Raw genomic sequence first — 19,797 nt, forward strand, 5'->3', positions numbered from 1 at the left:
ATGAATAAGTGTGAGCTAAACACTGGTCTAGGACCTTTCACCCATTTAAACCTCACAGAAACAAATGTCACAGGCGAGAAAATTCAGGTCCAGAGAAGTGACAAGCCCCAACATCACCCAGAAGATGAATATTAGAGTCAGGATTCAAAACTAAGGCAGTGTGCCTCCAAGTCTATGCCTTTATCCTTTTATATGATACAGCTTTCAAAACATACGCATGTGCACATGTGAACACAAACAGGCACATACACTGAAAGTTCTATGGTAAAGGTGCAATAGAACAAAGATTGATGTCAACTCTAAGCATCTGGGAATGTGTAAGAAATAAACAAAAATTGATGTTCCCCACAAAGTTCAACATGTTCAGCAACTGGTGTTTCGTGCATAGTTGGATATTTAGAGAATGACCTTTATAAGTGACTAGATGCCCGGTGCACAAGAATTTGTGCACTCGGGGGGGGGGGGGGGTCCCTCAGCCCGGCCTGTGCCCTCTCACAGTCTGGGACCCCTCGGGAGATAACGACCTACTGGCTTAGGCCTGCTCCCGGGTGGCAGAGGGCAGGCCCAATCCCTAGGTGCAGCCCCTGGTCGGGCTCAGAGCAGGGCTGATTGGGGAGTTGGGGCGCCGCCCCTGTCATGCACAGAGCAGGGTGGATTGGGAGGTTGCGATGCCACCCTCAGTCACGCTCAGGGTAGAGCTGATTGGGGGGTTGGGGCACCGTCCCCTGTCACACTCAAGGCAGGGTCGATTGGGAGGTTATGGCTCTACCCCGTCACACACAGAGCAGGGCCCGTGGGGGGTGAGGGGGTGGGGCGCTGCACCCTGTCACACACAGAGCAGCAGGGCAATCGGAGGGTTGGGGAGCTCCCCCGTCACTCACAGAGTAGGGCCGATAGGAGAGATGGGGCGCCGCTCCCTGTCACACACAGAGCAGGGTCGATCAGGGGGTTGGGGCGCCGCACCCTGTCACACTCAGGGCTGAGCCGATGGGGAGGTTATGGCTCTACCCCGTCACACACAGAGCAGGGCCCGTGGGGGGTGAGGGGGTTGGGGCGCTGCACCCTGTCACACACAGAGCAGCAGGGCAATCGGGGGGTTGGGGAGCTCCCCCCTATCAGGCACAGAGCAGGGCTGGTCAGGGGGTTGGGGCGCCTTCCCCTGTCACAAACAGAGCAGGGCGGATAGGGAGGTTGTGGCCCCACCCCCTGTCACACACAGAGCCGCAGGGCGATCATGGGGTTTGGGCTGCCCCCTGTCACGCTGATCCTGGTGCCGGGAGGCCTCGCGGCTCCGCTGATCCCGGTGCTGGGAGGCATATTACCCTTTTACTATATAGGATAGAGGCCTGGTGCATGGTTGGGGGCTGGCTGGTTTGCCCTGAAGGGTGTCCTGGATCAGGGTGGGGGTCCCCACTGGGGTGCCTGGCCAGTCTGGGTGAGGGGCTGATGGCTGTTTTCAGGCTAGTGGGTGACAGAAGCTCCCAACCGCTCCTTTTTTTCTTTTTTCTTTTTTTATTCTGGGCCAGCTTTAGCTCTGAGGCTCCAGCTCTTAGGCCTCCGCTGCTGAAAGCAGGTTTCTGGCCTTTGTTTACCTTCTGTATTTGAAACAATGTTGCGATCCTGCTGGCTGAAGCCTGACGGACTAAAGCAGGTTTCTGGGGTTTTGTTTAGCTTCTATATTTGTAACATAGTTGCTTAGAGTTGCAGCTCAGAGGCCTGCAGCGCCAGGCGGGGAACGTTGGATTCCTCCATCACTGAAACAAGCAAGCCTCCTGTTCGCTTTAAGCTGCCTGGCTGCTGGCTGCCATCTTGGCTGGCAGTTAATTTGCATATCACCCTGATTAGCCAATGGGAAGGGTAGCGGTCGTACACTAATTACCATGTTTCTCTTTTATTAGATAGAATATCTGGCTAGATATAAAGTTTGAGACATGATTTATCTCCTTCAAACGAGCAAAGAAAAACACATATCCAATTGTCCTAAAGTCCTTAAAACAGTTTCTGGCTCCTGGGAATCAGAATGAAGGGAGGGAGGATATTATGCAGAGAACTAAAAATTTTAGGTGCCAATGCTTATCTGATTGTCATATATTTCTCTGTAGGTTGGAAATATACATATCTGCATATACCTGGTAGTTTTTCAAGAAACAAAATAGTATAATCACCATAGTTTTATTTAGCCCTTTTAATTTTCTTAACAAATTTTTTTTATCAAAATATTAGAAAAATAATAATTTGCCTCAGTAAAAGAGAATACAAACATAGTATCCCTAATTTAGAAAGATACTGCACCTATATTCATTATGCAGTATATTCATTTTAATATATGTATTATTAAAAACAGAAAGATATCAATATTTAAATTCTAGCTGATTCCCCTTTGGAGGCAGATGACTGTTTACCTCAGCAATGTAAAAATTGCCACCAGAGATCTTTTTTAGAAAAATAGAAAGGGTCCTTATTATCTAAGAAACAGCTGTATACCCCATAGGCAAGAAATGAAAGCTCTTAAAGGCATGAGTTTTAAAATTCCAAATGTTATGTTACAGTAACGTAATACTAATTAAAACGACAGCTTGGAAATAAATTCAAGATGTCTACTCCATCATCCACAGTAAAGAAGAAAGGTAATGCAGATTGACCAAAATAATGGACAGCAAGTCAGTTGTGTTTACTTTGGGATATAATTTTTATTCAAATATTCCAGCCACAGAAATGAAAAAGAAAACAACAACAACAACTACTCAGAAATTGCCTGAGGTCTATGGAAGGTCTTCTATCACACCCTTGATCAATGACTTCCTGTAACTCACTGCATCCTGAGAACACACTGCTTTCTTTTCCAGCTGACGGTTAGCTGTTAACCCCTTGGCAACGGCCTACGCTTAGCAGACCTTCCAAATCCTCTCTGGTGAAAAGTAGTTTAAATGGACAATCAGATAATAAGCTCTTGTTTTGTCCAAATACAATTTGGTTAAGAAATTTTGTTCCAATGACCCATCTTTCATTATTTCAAAGGTAAAGAATCCGAGATAACAATAAAGAATGATTAGATGAGAAAGGTCTCAACTATCCATAAAGGGAGAAATCCCTGCAGAGTGAACACTCTATATTGTGCCCTTGTAGCATGATTATTTATGATTTAAGCCAGCAAAGTAGCAAATGAAGTGCAGGCTTAAGTTGGTATCTTTTATAATATAAATCCTCTCTCTGTATGCATCTAGAAAGGAGTGAAAACAACTTTCTATTATAGATAGTGAACTGAACCTTCAGGTAACAGAGAACATTTAAGTGTATGAAGAGTTCAAATACAGTATTTAGACCCAGATGACTGAATCAGAGATGGCTGAACGCATGTTCAGATATGAATACGAACTACCTTGAATTAACTTTTAGAAGCCATGTAAGTTTTGAAATTGTAACAAAGATTAAGATAGGCAAAAGGTGTCTTGTCCCTTTTGTTTTAAGGATGGGTTCCAGAAACCTAGAAATGTTGACATTGATCTCCAGAGAAAATTATGCAACAGGTTTTTAGGAAGATGACTTGATTACATATATAAGGAATAAAGGGTAGAAATCAAAGGAGTCCAAACTGGGTCAATAAGAAAATTCAAATTAAATCAATACTAATTCCTTTTTTCTATACTTTTCTCTATTAGAAGAGCAGAAGAATATCATAGACATACATGGTCCTAATTTCAGTAAGATATTCAATAGCCCAAGCCAGTTTTCTCAGTGGTTAGTGTTGGCCCATGGGCTGAAGGGTCATGGGTCTGATTCCAGTCAAGGGCATGTACCTCAGTTGCAGGCTTGATCCCCTGCCCGGTCAGGCATGTGCAGGAGGCAGCCAATCAATGTGTCTCTCTCACATTGATGTTTCTCTCTGTCTTTCCCTCTCTGAAATCAATAAAAATATACCATATATATTCAATAAAAATCACATGAAATTATGGAACATAAGGTAGAAAGGTACAGAACAATGAAATATCAACCAGAAGTGCTATGCTGTTCTATGTAACTGGATTCTTTTCTTTTGCAATATAGCCTCTCAGTGATTTCAAAGAACACAATGAAAGTCATAATTATCCACTTTTAGAACACCAAAATCTACTTTATTCATTTAGAATGGAATTTTTAATTTTTTTTTTTCACTTTCATACTTTGGCTTCTGCACATGCTTTTGCTTTCGTCTGCAACGACTTTACCCGGCCCTCTCTGTTTGGCCAACAGAAAAGCTCCTATATTTCCATCATTCGGTTTGACTTATAATTATATCCTCTAAAATAAGTTCTCTGAGGAGCAACTGAAATATTTTTCCCATACTTGAGTGACTGAGCTAGTCACATTGCATTTTAAAGTAGTTGTTTACTTGCTCTTCAGCCATCTAGAGTGCACCTGTCTTGAAAAAGGATTTTTTTCTTTAAATTTATCTTGGTATCCTGAGAAACATGATAGATAGTGAGTGTTTGATGAATAAACCCAACTTTGCATGATTCCAGAAGAAGTTAATCAGGATGGTGATAAACGTGTACCAGAAATTACAGAAGAAACGACATTTGGCTAAATGATAGAAAACTCCTGGTAACATAAAAGGTGTTTATCTGCTCATTGTTCCAGATTTCTACTGAGATGAGCCAGAGGCTGTAAAGTGATTAACAAAATGGCAAATATGAGCAACAATGAGAGGGGATCACCAACATGACAACATTTTTTTTGGTAAATTATACAAAAAATAATAGCACAGATGAGATCATATTGAAAAGAGGAAACAGTAGAGCCAAAAAATGACACACATCCAGAATCCAGTTCCCAACATAAGAGTTTTATTAATAAAGAAGAAATTTCCCTATAAGAAAATTCCCTCACTTGCTATTGGATGAATTCCTTATAATAAAGTCATAGGACTTCCTATAACTTTAGCTCCCTCCCAGTTCACCTTAGACTGCTAAATCACTGATTTTGTAAGTACAGTCCACTAGTCAAAAATCTCAAAATATAGTAAAGGATTTTTATGACACAGTTCAGGCAATTAGCCCTGAGCACTCATCAAACCACTTATGGGCAATTACTAACCCTGAGTAGACTTCTCCTCGTCAATGCATAATTTTTAAGTATTTAAGTATGTGAAATATGTAAAGATATACTTTTCCCAAAATAACTTACCATTGAAAACAAAAGTCAAATTTGTAAACATCAACTTGTGCTCACACTAAAAGTCAAGGAAAATAATATATTCTGACATCTGAGATGAAAAACAAAATGATAAAGCAATGGGCTTAGAAGAATTAAAAAGAGCACAATGAGGTCAAGTAAATTGAAGAAATGCAATTGCAGAATTGATAAATGCACCCAAAGCAAAGAATAGTAAAATTGGTGCTATAGAAAATTTGAATTCATTTTGGAGCGAGAAAATATCCAGCAAGTAGAAAGGCTAGAAAATGGGTATCTAGTAGACATCTATGTGTTCCTCCAGAAGGTACCAGAAAATGTTGGATTAAAAATAAAAATCAATACCAGAAAAATCTTAATAACCATACCAATAAATAATCCAATTAAACTAAATTTCCTGATCTATAAAACTGTCTGAATCTCTATATCTAAAGGACTTACTAAAAAACAGGAAATTAATATAGAAAAAATACAAAGCTACATGGCAATTGAATTTTTAAATTTTAAAGACAAATAAAGATTCTCCTAATTATCCAGATTGAAACAGCTTGAGGAGAGGTGGCTTCAGAATTCCCTCCCCCGCCCCCAAATATTAAATGCTAAAATGAAATGAAGTGATACCTACAGCGTTTGTAAAGAAAATAACTGTAACCCAAGATTTTGATGTGCAGCCAATTGTAGGTCATAAGTAAATACAAAAGAAAGATTCTCTAAATGCTGAAGCTCAGAATCTAGAATATTAGGTATTTTTTTCTATAAATATGATTTGAAGGTGTATACCAGCCAACCAAAAGGTGAGCCACAAGAAAGAGTAAATTAAAAAAAAAAAAAAACTGAAACGACCAACAAAACACCAAAACATAAAAAAGAATCTGTATCAGGGCAGAAACATTGAAAAACTGCAAACTATATAGACTGCAGGGTCCCAAGGACATGCTCATTTCAAACTATCTACACTTAAAAAAATACTATCTAAATTTTTAAAATAACCATCAAATTGGGAAGAAAATACATCTGGAATTTTGGCAGAAAATAAGCTGTTTTTCTTAGTATATAAAGAACATTTCTAAATTATTAAGAAAAAGGCCCTGACTGGTTTGGCTCAGTGGATAGAGCATCGGCCTGCGGACTCAAGGGTCCCGGGTTTGATTCCAGTCAAGGGCATGTACCTTGGCTGCGGGCACATCCCCAGTGGGGAGTGTGCAGGAGGCAGCTGATCGATGTTTCTCTCTCATCGATGTTTCTAACTCTCTATCCCTCTCCCTTCCTCTCTGTAAAAAATCAATAAAATAAATTTAAAAAAAAGAAAAAAAAGAAAAAGAAAACCACACCAATTAAACAAATCAACAAATAACCCAAATGGACAATTAACAAACGAGAAATTTAAAGTTGTAAGAAAGCTATGAGAAAAGATTAGCTTTTACTAGCAACCAAATAAGAAAATTTAAAACAATACTGTGAAATCATGTTTCATCAGATTAGAAATAATGAAAAAGTATGATACCACTCCAACATGGCCAGGGTGAAAAGAAATGGATATTCTCATACATAACTTCTGATAATATATAAATTGTTATAGTCTTTCTGGACGGACATTTGACAACATGAATCAATATCCTAACAATTATTTACTCTGACTCAACAATTCCACATTAAAATTACTGAACAAAAAGCTTCCGCACAGCAAAAGAAACCATAAAAAAACAAACAAGAAAGCCCAGTGCATGGGAGAACATATTTGCCAATGTTATCTCTGATAAGGGTTTAATCTCCAACATTTACAGGGAACTCATACAACTTAACAAAAGGAAGATAAACAATCCAATCAAAAAATGGGCAATGGACCTAAATAGATACTTTTTGGAAAAAGACATACAGAAGGCCAAGAGACATGAAAACATGCTCAAAGTCACTAATCACCCGAGAGATGCAAATGAAAACGACAATGAGGCACCATCTCACATCTGTCAGAATGGCTATCATCAATAAATCAACAAATGACAAGTGCTTCCAAAGGATGGGGAGAAAAAAGAACCCTCTTGCCCTGCTGGTAGGAATGCAGACTGGTGCAGCCACTGTGGAAAACAGTATGGAGTTTCCTTTAAAAACTAAAAATGGAACTCCCATTTGAACCAGCAATCCCACTTCTAGGAACATATCCCAAGAAATCAGAAACACCAATCAGAAAGGACATATGCTCCCTTATGTTCATAGCAGCACAATTTATAATAGCTAAGATTTGGAAACAACATAAGTGCCCATCAGCAGATGAGTGGATTAAAAAACTGTGGTTCATCTACACAATGGAATACTATCCTATCTAATAATAGAGAAACATGGTAATTAACCATAACTTCGCTAGCCTTCCCATTGGCTAATCAGAAAGATATGCAAATTAACTGCTAACCAAGATGGCGGCCGGCAGGCAGCTGAAGCGAACAGGAGGCTTGCTTGCTCCAGTGATGGAGGAAGCCAAGGTTCCCCGCCTGCTGCTGCCGGCCTCTGAGCTGCAACTCTAAGAGACAATGTTGCAATTATAGAAGGTTAATAAACCCCAGAAACCTGCTTTCAGCCATCAGAGCTGGAGCTAGCAGGACCGCAACAGTGTTACAATTATAGAACCCAAACAAACCCAGATCCCTGCTTTCAGCAGCCGAGGTCTCAGAGCTGGAGCCGAGCCTCGGAGCTAAAGCCAGCTCTCAGTTCCACTGACAGCCATAGAAGGTAAATAAATCCCAGAATAAAAAAAAAAAGAAAAAAAGGAGAGGCTGGGAGCTTCAGTCACCCGCCAGCCTGAAAACGGCCCTCAGCCCCTCACCCAGACTGGCCAGGCACCCCAGTGGGGACCCCCTCCCTGAAGGGGGTGTGACCAGCTGCAAACAGCCATCATCCCCTCATCCAGGCTGGCCAGGCACCCAAGCAGGACCCCCACCCTGATCTGGGACACCCTTCGGGGCAAACCAGCCGGCCCCCACCCGTGCACCAGGCCTCTATCCTATATAGTAAAAGGGTAATATGCCTCCCAGCACCGGCATCAGTGGAGCTACGAGGCGTCCCGAACCCGGGATCAGCGGAGCCGCAAGGCCTCACACCCCGGGATCAGTGGAGCCGCGAGGCCTCCCAGCACTGGGATCAGCGGAGCTGTGAGGCCTCCTGGCACCAGGATCAGCGGAGCCTCCCAGCACCGGGATCAGTGGATCCGCGAGGCCTCCAAGCACTGGGATCAGTGGAGCCGCGAGGCCTCCTGGCCCCTGGAGCAGCTTGACAGGGGGCAGCGCCCAAACTCCCTGATCGCCCTGCGGCTCTGTGTGTGACAGGGGGCGGGGCCACAACCTCCCTATCTGCCTTGCTCTGTTCATGACAGGGGAAGGCGCCCCAACCCCTTGATCGGCCCTGCTCTGTGCATGACAGCGGGGAGCTCCCCAATCCCCTGATCGGCCCTGCTCTGTGGGTGACAGGTGGGAGCCGCAACCTCCCCATTGGCCCTGCCCTGAGTGTGACAGGGGGGAGTGCCCCAACCCCCTGATCAGCCCTGCTCTGTGGGTGACAGGGAGCGGCACCCCAACCCCCTGATCAGCCCTGCTCTGTGTGTGGCAGGGTATGGAGCCCCAACCCCCCTGATGGGCCCTGCTCTGTGCATGACAGGGGGTGGCGCCGCAACCTCCCCATCGACCCTGCCTTGAGTGTGACAGGGGACGGTGCCCCAACCCCCAATCGGCCCTACCCTGAGCATGACTGAGGGTGGCATCACAACCTCCCGATCACCCTGCTCTGTGCATGACAGGGGGCGGCGCCCCAACTCCCCAATCGGCCCTGCCCTGAGCCCGACCAGGGGCTGCACCTAGGGATTGGGCCTGCCCTCTGCCACCCGGGAGCGGGCCTAAGCCAGCAGGTCGTTATATGCCGAGGTATCCCAGACTGTGAGAGGGCACAAGTGGGGCTGAGGTACACCCCCTCCCTTCGCCAGTGCACAAATTTTTGTGCACCGGGCCTCTAGTGCTTCTATAAAAAGGAAGGAACTGCTACCATTTGCAACAGCATGGATGGAGCTGGAGAGCATTATGTTAAGTGAAATAAGCCAGTCAGAGAAAGATAAATATCACATGATATGACTCATTTGTGGAATATAATGAACAACATAAACTGATGAACAAAAACAGATCCAGAGACAGAGAAGCATTGATCAGACCATCAAACCTCAGAGGGAAGGCATGGGAGGGTGGGGGGAAGAGGGAGAGATCAACCAAAGGACTTGTATGCATGCATATAAGTATAACCAATGGACACAGACACTAGGGGTGGTGAGGGCATGAGCGGGGGGTTGAGGGGGCAATGGGGGGATAAGGACACATATGTAATACCTTAATCAATAAAGAAAAAAAGTAAAAAAATTAAAATAAAATAATAAAATTACTGAACAAAATATATTCACAACAGAATGTAAGAATGATATAAAAAAATACCCACTTATTGATTCAACAAACATTTGTTCATTACTTATATGTGCCAGATAATCTTCTAAATGAGGACTTGTAGTAATAAACATGACAGCTAACATCCTTAATCTCATGGAGTTTACATTGGAATGGGGGAAAATAGGAGAATAGGCACATCATTGAAATCTCTGAATATATAGGAAAGCACATAGGGAAAAAAACACAGAAATACCTGAAGTCATAGAATACCAATGACTTACATATGATTTTAAAATACTCTTTCTTTAACACACCTATTGAGGAAGTATTTCTTAAAGATGTGCCATAATAAGAAAGTAGAATTCTATAGTCACCTTGTAATGGCAAATACTTTTGGGGAATCCCAATATCTGTTACCAAACAGAAGGTTCTGAAATGTTCTGTAAGTAAGATATCTGTCTTATTTTTCTTTAACTTTTCCAAAACTATTATTTTTCAAATGTAGCTCTAGAGTTTTTACCAGATCATATAAAAATGCATTTGAAATACTAACAGAAAGACAAGTATAAAGGAACAAATATAAATCATCTGAATCACACCATCCTGAGATAACCACCACAAACATTTAGCTGCTGACCTTCCGTTCTTTCCTCTCTGTGTCTGTATGAACACACAGAAAAATGTGTGTTTGGAGATTGTTCTAAACTACTGTCACTATAGTAGATGTACTTGTTTTCTTTTATTCTTTTTTCTCAGCTCTCCATTTTCCATCCTGAAAATCAATATTACGGATCTGGTTGTTACTTTTATGCAAACTTGTCTAGTCATATACAATTTCTTAAGGATGTGACATGGGATTGTCCCTGTAGTCAGAGTGACCTGAAACCTTAACCAGAATATGCTCAGTGATAAGTACCAAAACATTCTACAGATTTGAAAGAGAGGTCCTGGACACATTTTACTAAGAGGGGAACAGAGCTGGGTCTGTGAATCTTAGTTACCTTCCAACTTGAGCCTACATATAAATACTTATTTATATGAAGAGGAGGTGTCCTAACAAAGAGTAAGCCAGCGCCCTGACTGGTTTGGCTCAGTGGATAGAGCGTCGGCCTGCGGACTGAAGGGTCCCAGGTTCGATTCCGGTCAAGGGCATGTGCCTTGGTTGCGGGCACATCCCCAGTAGGGGGTGTGCAGGAGGCAGCTGATCGGTGTTTCTCTCTCATCGATGTTTCTGACTCTCTATCCCTCTCCCTTCCTCTCTGTAAAAAATCAATAAAGTAAGCCAGCATTTTCTCTTCTTAATAGAGGTGAGGATGCTATTTTCCCACTTACCAAGCCAAGGGAAAGAGTGGGGAGTGAGGAGGGCATCAATAATAACCCTTGGAAAGATTAAAGGAGGCTTGCATAAGAAGACTCGGCCATCTTACTTTCTGATTGGACACTTGTTCACCTTAGGAAACTCATCAGCCCAATTAATACTACATCTACTTCTATTATAAAAGAATTATTGGAGAATATGATACAACCCTACAAGAGTTAAGGGGTATACACCATAAAAACAGAGGCTGCTGGGATTCCCCTGTCATCAGAATAAGGAGAGAAGACTACAATAAGCGTAAAGTACATTTCCATGGATGTGGGGCAACAAAGTCAGTTTTCTGTAGATCGAATGATACCATAAATGCTAAAGCTACTTTGAAAGGATCGCCTTTCAAGGTGCCTGACAGAAGGAGAGGACCCACAATTTATATCCTTTGGAAAGGAGTTACGTATAAAATGATAGACCTATAGCACATCACTTGAATGAGGGAAAGGTGGAAGATAAAAGGCCACAGCACTAGAGTGCTTGGGGTAGGGTGTCACTGAAGAATCTACAAATGCAGTCCTAATAGAAGGAGCTAGCAGCAGTTAGAAATCTGTCATAATAGATAGCATATAGCAGCCAAGATGGAACAATCAGCATCAGTCCTTGTCTGGTTATCTCTCCCATCTCTCCTCTCTGCTCTGACACTGGAAGAATCAGAAGCAGCAAGAAAGTGATGAAGGAAGGTGAGACAAGATAGAAGACCATTGAAGGGATAGTTGATACCGCATCACCATCACCACTCACCCCCTGCTTCTGGTCTTCCTCACTGCTGCTTTGCAGAAGCAAGAATCCAGCCTGAGCTAGAGGTGAGGGAGAAGGTTTGAATTGGTTGAGCGATTGAAGTTTTGATATTAGGTTAGATTTTTTATTAACTGAAAAAAATGACTGGAACAGCCAGGAGATTTGAGATCAAGATATAATCCAGGGACAAGGAAGGGATATCTGAGAATCTGCTTGATTATTAGTGGAGCAAAGTAAAAGTTATTTTCTTGTTGCATTCCCCTGAGACTATCATTTTTAATAAACAAGAGATGATAGATAGATAGATAGAAATAAGCACATATACATGCATCCACACATATATAAATACCATATATATGTACATATATATCTTCATATATAGCATGCATGCATTTATCCTATTTACAAAATGCAATCATATTTATAAATTTCTTCATATCTTTCTCTTCTTATTCAATAATACACTCTGTAATGCTTCACAAATCATTTTCTAATTCATCAATAATGATTTCTTTTCAGTTCTTGGTATTGATGCAACCTTCTTTCATCATTTTCATATTATAGACTTCCATTTCATTTCAATTTATTTTTGCTGTTAAAAATAACCCTGCAATATACATTCTTATTTTATGCCAACTTTTATTTTTATGGGATTATTTTCCAGGAGTCTGTTTGCAAGGAAAATGTATGTATATTATAGTCTAATATATTGCCAAAATGAATTCTGCAAAGAATAAAAAATAAATTCTACCAGCAATATATAAGCATGCTATGTTCTTGGAATCCCCACCAGTTATTACTACTCTTTTTAATTTTTAACAACCTAATAGGAGAAGATATATCACATTGTTATTTTAATTTGCAATTCCCTGACTACCAGTGAGGTTAAGCATCTTTATTGGTCATGTGAATTTGCTTTCCTGGGAAATGTCTTACAATGTAATTTGCCTATTTTTCTACTCTTTGTCTTTTTCTTATCAATTTAACGGACTTTGTATGGTATAGAATCTAAATATTTATGACACTAATATTACAAGTATTATTTGCAAATCAATCACATTTTAGCCATAAATTATTTTTTACTCTTTTAAAATAAATACTTTAAAAAATGTTTTTGGAATAACTTTAGATATATAGAAAAGTTACACAGTACAGAGTTTCTGAATGCCCCTCACTCAGTTTCACTTTCTTCTGATATTACTAATTTTCATCATCATAGTACATTTGTCAAATCTAAAAAATCAATATTAGCATATTACCAATAGCTAAATTTTATCTTTTTTCTTTAAAAATATATATTTTATTGATTTCAGAGAGGAACAGAGAGGGAGAGAGATAGAAACATCAAAAATGAAAGAGAATCATTTATTGGCTGCCTCATGCATGCTTCCTACTGGGTATCGAGCCCACAACCTGGGCATGTGCCCTGACCAGAATTGAACCATGACCTTCTGGTTCATAGGTTGACGCTCAACCACTGAACCACACAAGTAGGGCACCAATAACTAAATTTTAGGCTTTATTCTGATTTTATTAGTTTTTCCATTAATTCCCTCTTTCAGTTCCAGGATCCAACCCAGGATACTACATTGCATTTATTTGTTATGTCTCTTTTTTCACAGCCTCTGATTTGTGATAGTTTCATATTCTTTTCTCACTTTTTATGACCTTGAAAGTTTTGAGAACTACTGGTCATGTAGTTTATAAAATGTTCCTCAATTTGGGTTTGATATTTTCCTCATGATTAGACTGGGTGATAGATTTTTGAAAATGTAACTATAGAGGTGTTCTTCCCATAACATAGTATCAGGCAGTACCTGGTACCATATTACATCACTGATGATCATAATCTTCATCACACGGGTACCACAATTTGTATCAGGTTTCCTCCATACAGTGTCCAATTTTCCCTTTCCATTCTCTGTTCTATGCAAGCAAGTCCTTAAAGTCTTACATTTTTTATGAGCCAATACATAATTTCCTTTCAACTTCTGGGTTTCCTACATAGAACATTTCCTCCTGGATCATGGAATAAAGCCCAGCCTCCTCAAAATGACCCACAAATCCATGGAGAGTTTGACCCTCACTATCTTCCTTAAACTCATTCAGAGATTCCTGTTCTATTCTTCCTTTCTTCACAGAGATAAATCCCATCCTTTCTACATATCACTTTTTTCATGAATGCATTTCATAAGCTCTGCAGTTTGGGTCTGGTGACGCCTCTTGGAGATGCCATGGCATATTGTCCTCTCCTGTTACATACCTTGTTATTGTGTTGCTATATCCTCTGCATCCTGCATGGGTTACACATTACAGTAAGGCAGTGATAGTGTCTTTCTTTTTTCTTTAGTGTCTCCAGAGGCTAGCATCGTGCCTGATACACAATGTCTACTCAATAACTATTTTATGAGTAAATGCTGTTTCAGAATACCATGTTCCTTATTATAATAGTTCTCAAAGATATTTGTGTATTGTTCTTATCATTCATTCCTCCACACATTCATTCATCCTGCATTTATTACACACCTTTGTGCCAGATACATGCTATGTGCTAGATGCTTAGTGAGTAAGACAGACACAGCCTCTGCTCATATTACTGTATGAACATGTGCTGCATGAAATCGTAAAACTTATTTTACACATTAAGGCCATTCACATTCTGGTTGTCAACACTGACTGATCAACCCCGTGGTCTTTGGGGAACATGAACTCAATTTAACAAAAAATGTAAATCAAATCCTCTTATTCTCATTGATTAACTTCCCTTAGAAAGTACAACTAATAGTTTATAGGAACTGGGGTGGTGGGGTGGGACTGGGGTAAAAATGTGGACAGAAGGAGGGAAAATGATTTTATAATTGGAGATTTCCTCAGTGTTTTGCAGCAAAACGATGCAAAACCCAGATCTGCAGATTTTATTTCATAATGCTAAGCTAAGAAATGCAGCAATAGAAATGGCAATGGCACTTTTAAACACTTTATTATAGATATTTATTTAGTTTAACTTGAGAAATTTCGCAAATATAAATTTTAATGAAGAGCATTTGACCTTTCCTATTAGATTTAATATATTTCTCTTTTAAATTGTTTTAATATTTTCATTTGATTCTGTGTTGTCAGTTGAATTATTCTACTAAGTCAGAGGTAGAGCTTACAATTATGAAATCCAAGCATACTTGTGACTTATGACCTACCCACCTCATATTATTACTGACTGGATGAACTCAGACCTCTTAAAATATTAATTGTGTAATTTTCGCTATGGCCCTTGCTCTTTTTCATAAATATGAGTTCCAAAAAAAAAATGAAGTCACTATAGTCATACAGTGTTCTGAATAACTTTATCTCATAAAGCTGAACTAAAGTGTTTTCTTTAAGTATTGAATTTCACAGGGTGACACTGGATAACCAAATTATACAGGTTTCAGGTGCACTATTCCACAATGTATTGCATGCTCACCACCCAAGTCAGTACTCTTTCCATAATAATTTATCCCCCCATACTCTCCTCCATCTTCCCTCTCCTACTCCCCCCAAATCACCCCCCAAGCAATCACCTTTGTGTCTATGAGTATTTCCTTTTTTTCCTTTTTCTCCATCCCCCTATCCTGCCCACCCAGCCACAACCTCCCCACCCTGACAGCTTTCAGCTTCCTCTCTACTTGTAAGTCTGCCTTTAACTTGTTTGTTAGTCATTTTGTTCACTGGATTAGACATAAGAGTGAAATCATATAGTACTTCTCTTTCTCATAATGGCTTTTTTCACTTAGTATAATGCTATCTAGGTCCATCCAAGCTGTTGCAAATGGTAAGATTTCCTTTTTTATGGCAGCGTAGTATTCCATTATGCAAATGCTCCATATTGTTTTAATCCACTCATATAATGATGGACACTTGGACTGCTTTCAAATATTGGCTATTTTACATAATGCTGCAATGAATATATATTCTTTCAAATTAGTGTTTTGGGTTTCTTTGAATAAATTCCCAGAAGTGAAATTTCTGGTCATAAGGTAGTTCCTTTTTTTAATTTTTTGGGGTAACTCCCTACTGCTTTCCACTGTGGCTGCACCAATCTGCATTCCCACCAACAGTACACAAGGTTTCCCTTTTCTCCATTTCCTCACCAGCACTTGTTGTTTGTTGATATATTAATGATAGCCATTCTAACAGGTGTGAGGTGAAGTGTTTTTACTAAAGATAGCCTGAGCTTCTTACACTATGACTGCTTGGGTTTCTATGTGAATATAATCTATGTTTAAAATACCTTAAGTTTCTATTTCCTAAATTATAAAATATCTCCAGTTTTCTGTTATATAAATAATCCAGCCATGTCCCAATGCCACATTCAACTATAGAGATGATGCAGACTGATGAACTAACTACATCCCAAACCCATCCTAGCTAACCAGTGAACCATAAGTCTAATGTTAGTAGAGAAAGTATATCTGGTCTCTTTAAGAGATTCTCATAAAGAATTACAATTTTCCATCTTATACTTTGCTTCTAAGGATACAGGATAACTTAAAACTTGGCCAACATACTCAGTGAGGAGAGGGAGTTCCATATTTCTTAGTAGAATGTGCTAGTCCCTGAAGGTGAATAAGGCTTCTACAGTTAGTGTACTCATCCTATTTATAGTGCCCAAGTCATCCTTGTGTTCTTGTCAACACAGCTTTAAGAGCTATTATTCATTCTCTTAAAATGTAAATACACAACAAATGTTCTCTCCTAAAGAGTAAGTGTGAAAAAATAAAAGAAGGGCACAATGATCTATTTAGTTGTAACAAATAATGCAAGCTTTCCAAATGGAAGTACTGGAATACTTAAACTAATTTTCCAAAATTATTCTAGTGTATTCAATTATGGCTTTTAATTATTTTAGAGAAGCAACTCTCAGTGTTAATGAAAGAAACAGTAGTAAAAATCATGGTGGAGTTAGGATTCATGCTTCTACATTCTATAAGCTCTATTAGACAATGTTAATCAAATATTTGATGAATACTAAGAACCTTTTGGGATAGTAAAATGAATATTACCATCATGACTCTGAGAACTAGGTTGAAGTGTAATCACAGTCAGTTAAGGTAAATGTATTTTGCTGCCAAAGGGAACATTGTTGTTGAAAAGAGGCCTCTGGAGAACTCTTGGATATTAGATAGAAAAAATACTAAAATAAAAATTAAAGCATATTGAATTTATAATGTAAGCTACAGAAAATTAAAAATAATAGGTTAATGTTGTTCTTTAATCTTCAACTCATAATTAATAAAAATATTCAGTAGTGTATAAGGTAATAGATTAGAATAGATCCCTTATCATTTCTCTATATTATATTTGTTTTATGTGTCATCCAAATACATCTTACACTTTTCTCTCTATGGCATCTTCAAAAAGAAAAAGATATAAAAGGAATGAAAGAAAACAAAATAAATGAAACCAATGTGTCTTGGATTACCTGCATCACAACCACCTGGAGGTGATAGTTAAAAATACAGATTCCTGGTAGTCGCCCCAAATCTAACGAGGGATTTGTCCTTGAAATAATTTTCCCAATTGACTATCACATTAAGATTTAAGATTCACTGAATTAGATGATTGAGTGAAAGGACTTGCTGAATATCTTACTAATAGGATTCCTCCCTTGCCTCCAACATTATCACAGTAATCTTTATAAAGTATATGAATTCATTTACTTTTCTGAGTAAGTATCACATACTGGAATACTTTGCTTATTGGAAGTTTAATAGATCTTCTAGACACTGTATTAGGGTACCATGGATACAAAACAAACAGCACAGAATATTAGGGATATATGAGAATAAGCCTTTATTTAGATCACATCTTTATCATTATCAATGATGGTTAGCTCATGTGAGTGAGCTGGGAGTCAAATGAACTAGCCTAGACTTACCCAGGCAGCTATAAACTGCAGGTTGTTTTCCTTTTACTTCCTCTCATCCTCCTTGAACCAGAAGGATAGTTGGGGCATGCCATTCTCCTAGAATTGACACAGGCACAAGAAGACTAGCCCAACCACATAGCAAGTTTTTGCTGGTGTCACATCAACTAATTTCCAATTGGCCAAAGCAAGTCCCATGGCTGAGCCCAAAGCCAAAGAGTGAGGAAGCATATTCCATTCACCATGAAGCTAAAGCTAGTTAAGCAATCCAGTCCAATACCATGAGTGTAAGGGAAATATACTTCTGGCATGCAGGTACTAGGGAGAAAATGACTATTTAACAAGCCTGAAAATCATAATTTACTTTAATAAAATTAGAGTAGATCTCTGCTAAGCTGGAGCTAACTGGATATATGAGAGAGACATGGGAAGTGGTCTTCCAACCACCACCAATTGCCTCAAATGTTACTATTAAGTCTATGCCTTTCAATTAAGTCTCTGTGATATGTAGGAATCCTCTAGTATAACTCAAACTTCCCAGAAAAGAAGCAATGAATTTTGAACAAAGCAATAAATGTTCATCTTTCTTGTTCAAATAAGAAAACATAATAGGGGACTATCTTAGTAGCACATTCCTAAGTTATATGGGTCAAATATAAAGCAGCAACCAAGAAAACAGAAAGGAAGGAAAGAAAGTCAGAGATACCATGAAAAAAGAACCCAGAGAACTTGACTACTGATTGAATGATGTGAAACAAAACAAGTGGGAAGAAGTTTAGGTTCTAGAGCAGTGGTTCTCAACCTTCCTAATGCCGCGACCCTTTAATACAGCTCCTCATGTTGTGGTGACCCCCAATTTCATTGTTACAAATTGAACATAATTAAAGCATAGCGATTATTCACAAAAGCAATATGTAATTATATATGTGTTTTCCAATGGTCTTAGGCGACCCCTGTGAAAGGGTCATTCGACCCCCAAAGGGGTCACGACCCACAGGTTAAGAACTGCTGTTCTAGAGGATATTGAAATGAAAATGACTCATAGAATATTGGAAATGTGAGAAGAGAGCTCAGCCAAAAAGTGTGTGTGTGTGTGTGTGTGTGTGTGTGTGTGTGTGTGTAAGAGAGAGAGAGAGAGAGAGAGAGAGAGAGAAGGAGGAAGTCTTGGATATAGAAATAATGATGAAAGTTGAGAAAGGTGATGAGGTCACCTAAGGAAAGCACTGAGGAAAAGTAAAAAAAGCAATTACAGACAAGCTCTTGAAGAGTTTCTGCATTTAAGGAAGAGCTAGGAAGGGAAACAAAGAGAGAGAAAACCTGAATTAAGTTTCCTTGTCCCGGATAAGTTAACTAGACAGTAAATAATAGATAACAGGTCCCACCATTTTATCTAGAGAAGGTAGCAGAAATATGACACTATATCCCTATGTTGTGATTTTTTTTTTTGTCAAACCATTTACCAGCAATTATTGCTCTTTTTCTACATAGAAAGCACCTTCCTGAATCCAGTAAAAATAAATAACAGCAAATTGATGCCATATAAATATCAAAAAGTAAAATACATACTAAGTGAAATATTAATATATACAGTAGAGTAAAAAGCAGATTAAAATAAAAAAGACAAAGAGAAATCACTCAAAATGGGCAAACATTATAAATAGAAAAATCATAGAAGAGCACACAAATATGAAGAGCAGTTATATGTCACATATAGAGAAATGTAAATTAAAGTAAGTTTCAACCATTTCTCATTCACCAAATTGGCACACACACCTGCCACTGGGAACTCAGATAAAAAGTATATACTCAAACTTTACTGGTGAAAATTTGGATTGTTACAGTCTTTCTAGAAAATTATTTTGTAAATATCAATCAAAATTTAAAATTTTTATGTCTTTTGATCTAACAATCTCATAGAAATAAAAAGGTATTAGTAATAGCCTCACACTAGAAACAAAGTAAATTCTGAGCAACAGGGGAATGACTGGATAAACTGGAGTGTATCCATGTCATAGAATATAATGAAGACATTAAAAAGAGTTAAGAGGGTTTTCATAAGAGAAAAAAGATTTAAAAAAATGGATACAATATGATTTTGGTCAGTAAAATAAACTATAGCCTTAAGTATGTACTTTCATATGCATAGATAAGCAAGAAGAAGAGCATAGAAGAATTTTAAAGGTTTTACAACAAGAATATAGTAT

The 19,797-nt window shown here is 39.1% G+C and overlaps 1 protein-coding gene across 1 annotated transcript in view; it reads right to left on the bottom strand.

The window, feature by feature from the left end:
* The window catches only part of LOC118658456 (IQ domain-containing protein M-like), a 250,941-nt gene that overhangs the window by 87,268 nt on the left and 143,876 nt on the right, over window positions 1-19,797 (bottom strand). The window lies entirely within an intron of this gene.

Source organism: Myotis myotis, unplaced genomic scaffold (genome assembly GCF_014108235.1).
Source record: "Myotis myotis isolate mMyoMyo1 unplaced genomic scaffold, mMyoMyo1.p scaffold_m19_p_6, whole genome shotgun sequence".
Classification (NCBI taxonomy): domain Eukaryota; kingdom Metazoa; phylum Chordata; class Mammalia; order Chiroptera; family Vespertilionidae; genus Myotis; species Myotis myotis.